We start from the raw sequence: 4064 nt of genomic DNA, 5'->3' as shown, positions 1-4064 counted from the left end.
AGCTAGTCAGGCATAAGCAGGGCAGGAGAGGGCTCCTCTCGATACCCACACACCAGGAGTGCCAGGTGACCATCAGGTGATGGTTAGGCAGTTGTTAACTGTCTCTCTAAAATAATGATTGGTCATAGCACCAGGGAAAGTCAGTCTCCTACTAGGAAACACCTGAAACTGCTATCAGCGGCTTTCTGATAAGATCTCAGGAGTTGAGCAAGTGGGCCCAAAAATGCACTTTAAGAGGCAAAATGGAATTTAACTGGTATATGACCTTCCTCTAGAAATGCTAGACTGGTAAGGGAAGGACACCTCAAGCGAGCATGCTATGACTCCAGTAAGCATACTGCGCATACTCCCTTCCTAAGAGCTCGCAGGACACTGCTCATTCTGACAGCCCACCCCAAGGCCCCAAGGACAGAAGCAACACAAGACCCCACAAGTTTGGCAACATATACATGCCACGCATGTGATCTCTCAAGTGTACTTTCCTCCTTTTTCACTTTTTTTTTGAGACAAAGTCTCAAATATCAGCTCATTGAAACCTCTGCCTCCTGGGTTCCTCCCAAGTAGCTGGGTTTACAGACACATATCACCATGCCTGGCTAATTTTTATATTTTTAGTAGAGACGGAGTTTCACCATCTTGGCCAGGCTGGTCTCAAACTCCTGACCTCAGGTGATCTGCCCGCCTCTGCCTCCCAAATGTGCTGGGATTATAGGCGAGAGTCACTGTGCCCGGCCCCAACTGTATTTCACTTTGTTTCATTCCTGCTCTGAAGCTTTGTAATAAACTTCCACTCCTGCTCTAAAACTTGTCTCCATCTCTCCTTCTGCCTTGTGCCCCTTGGTCAAATTATTTCCTCTGAGGAGGCAAGAATTGACATTGCTACAGACCCATGCAGATTCGCCACCGGTAATATACTCTGGTGCCATGTGACTTGTGACTAGGATGAGTTCTGCTGCTAACAAATTGATTTTTTGGTTTCTGATGAGATGTGCTCTCTGGCCTGGCATGTGATCAGTTTTTTCAGATGTTGCATGGATTCATGAAAGAATAATTGTTGACTGCCTCTCAGGGTTATGGTGAGAATAAATATTAGATAATACAAAGCACTTAAAAAGTTGCTCACCACTTAGTAAAATCTCAAGAAATGGTGGCTCTCATTGTTGATGTTATTATTATTGGTGAATATCAGTCTCAGTCATTGCTCTGTGTGTCACTAGGAGCCCTGGGAATTGGGCAATTGAGCCCTTTCCTGCAAGTCAATGCTGTATAAACTGTGTTCAGTGTCTACACTAACCATAGGGTCAATTAATCTTTAATACACACAGAAAACCCTACTCAGCTTACTAGAGTAGAAAATTTCAGAGTTTGAGTAAAACTGCCCTGTGTTGGGTTCCTGGCTTGCCCCTTGCTAGCTGTGTGACATTTCTGCTCCCTCAAACTCCATTTTCCTTATGTGTAAGAATGAGTGGCCAGGCACAGTGGCTCATGCCTGTAATCCCAGTGCTTTGGGAGGCCAAAGTGGGCTGATCACAAGGTCAGGAGTTTGGGATCAGCCTGCCCAACATGGTGAAACCCCATCTCTACTAAAAATACAAAAAATTAGCCATGTGTGGTGGTAGGTGCCTGTAATCCCAGGTACTCAGGAGGCTGAGGCAGGAGAATTGCTTGAACCCCAGAGGCGGAGGTTGCAGTGAGCCAAGACCATACCACTGCACTCCAGCCTGGGCAACTGAGTGAGACTCCATCTCAAAAAGAAAAAAGAATGAGTATGATTTTGGACTTGCAGAGTTGTCGGGAAGATTAATGTGAAAGACTTCAGCATAGGGCTAGATGCAAAGCAGACCTTTTTTTTTTTTTTTTTTTTTTTTTTGAGATGGAGTCTTTCTCTGTTGTCTGGGCTGGAGTGCAGTGGTGTAGTGGTGTAGTGGCACCATCCCAACTCACTGTGACCTCTTGCTTTCAGGTTCAAGCAGTTCTCCTGTCTCAGCCTCCCAAGGGGCTGGGATTACAGGTGCCAACCACCACGCCTGGATACGTTTTGTATGTTTAGTAGAGACAGGATTTCACCATGTTGGGCAGGCTGGTCTTGGACTGCTGATCTCAAGTGATCCACCCATCTTGGACTCCCAAAGTGCTACAATTACAGGCATGAGCCACCATGCTTGGCCAATATGAAGTAGATCTTTCATAAGTATTAGTTTATTTCTTTTTCCTTCTACACTGAGCCTGCAAGGACAGAGAGGAAGTGAAATTAGAGCTGTAATGGTACAGCCATTTCTATTCTCTTTTCCTAGACTTCGCTCCCAAGGAAGCTTCTTTCCCAGCTCTGTAAGACTCTATATCTCTGATGCCCCTCCCTGGAGCGTAGCATAAACCCAGCTGTGACTAGGGAGAAGGGAGAGAGAAGAGGATGTTGGCACATGCAAATCAGTGCCCAGCTTCCTGCTGAGCTAGTGGGACACCTGCTTGGACAGAATTTTCATTTTATTTCCTATCTGGAGCAGCCCAATTAGTTTTTTAGGCTGTGAGTTGCTATACCTTACAGATGACAGCTCCTCATACCCTCAGTGAGAGCAGCTTCCTCCTCCTTCGTGGCCACACAAAGTCAGGATTTACTCCTGCCCTTCCTGGCATTCCCAGATTAGAGCAACATCTTAGGGGCACCCCTGCCTTGTCCTGGATCTGTTGCTGAGCCTCATTTTAACATGAACTGTGACTTCTACTACCTTCTCTCCTTTAAGCCTGAGTCCCAATGTGCAAAGAGGATTGGCTGATTTTCTTTCTTCCTTCCTTTCCTTCCTTCCTTCCTTTCCTTCCTTCCTTCCTTCCTCCCTTTCCTCCCTCCCTCCCTTCTTCCTTCTCTCTTTCTCTCTCTTTCTTTTTTTCTAAGACAGAGTTTTGCTCTTGTTGCCAGGTTGGTGCAATGGCATGATCTCGGCTCACCGCAACCTCTGCCTCCCGGGTTAAAGCAATTCTCCTGCCTCAGCCTCCTGAATAGCTGGGATTACAGATATGCACCACCACATCTGGCTAATTTTTTGTATTTTTAGTAGAGATGAGGTTTCTCTATATTGGTCAGGCTGGTCTCAAACTCCCAACCTCAGGTGATCCACCTGCCTTGACCTCCCAAAGTGCTGGGATTACAGGCGTGAGCTACCGCTTCTGGCTGATTGGCTGATTTTCTTACCTTTGAGTCATGAAGCACAGAAGTGTGGGGAACAGAAGAAGGTAAACTCTGGACAGGATGCTTCTAAACCACTCTAGGACAAATAGAGCCATTTCCCTCCATTCTCATTACTATGTCTATTTCCTTTGCCTCTGGCCATTTTGTCCCTCCTACTCTAATTTCCAGAAGTAGATCATACAAGGTTCATTTTCTTTTTTTCTGCCTCTTGCCTCCAGGCTGCTAGAGAAAACCATAGAACTAGCTCCAATGTCTGATTTTCAGTTGTGATCAGGCCTTCAATGCTACTTAGTAATCCTTTCTTAAAAATATGGAACGCTTCAAAAATTTGCTGTCATCCTTGCTCAGAGACCATGCTAATCTTCTCTGTATCTTTCTAATTTTAATATATGTGTTGGCAAAGGGAGCATTTTTTTTTTTTTTTTTTTTTTTTTTTTTTTTTTTTTTGAGACAGAGTCTCCCTCTGTCACCAGGCTGAAGTGCAGTGGCGTGATCTTGGCTCACTGCAGCCTCCACCTCCCAGGTTCAAGGGATTATACTGCCTCAGCCTCCCAAGTAGCTGGGACTACAGGCAGACCAACATGGTGAAACCCTGTCTATTAAAAAAAAATTTTTTTTTTTTTTACAGATAGGGTCTTGCTCTATTGCCTAGGCTGGTCTCAGGCTCTTGGCCTCAAATGATCCTCCTGCCTCAGGCTCCTGAAGTGCTGGTATTACAGGCATGAGCCACGACATCTGACTGGTAATCCTTACAATAGATTGTCCCCAGTCTCCAATTTATTTTGTTCTTTTGTTATGATCATTTGGGGTTGTATCCAGTTTTAGCTATTATAAATAAAGTTGCTATGGGCTGGACAGGGTGGCTCACACCTGTAATCCC

The 4064-nt window shown here is 45.3% G+C and overlaps 1 non-coding gene across 1 annotated transcript; it reads right to left on the bottom strand.

Annotated features, from left to right (window-relative positions):
• Positions 1-3488: 3488 nt before the first annotated feature.
• On the bottom strand, positions 3489-3594 carry LOC120365660 (U6 spliceosomal RNA). Its single transcript, XR_005580548.1, has one exon. It is a non-coding gene; the product is annotated as a U6 spliceosomal RNA (small nuclear RNA).
• Between the last annotated feature and the right edge of the window lie 470 nt (positions 3595-4064).

This window comes from Saimiri boliviensis, chromosome 1 (genome assembly GCF_048565385.1).
Source record: "Saimiri boliviensis isolate mSaiBol1 chromosome 1, mSaiBol1.pri, whole genome shotgun sequence".
In the NCBI taxonomy this organism is placed as follows: Eukaryota; Metazoa; Chordata; class Mammalia; order Primates; family Cebidae; genus Saimiri; species Saimiri boliviensis.
Note: the sequence above shows the minus strand (reverse complement) of the source record. Positions and strands in the feature narration are given on the sequence as shown.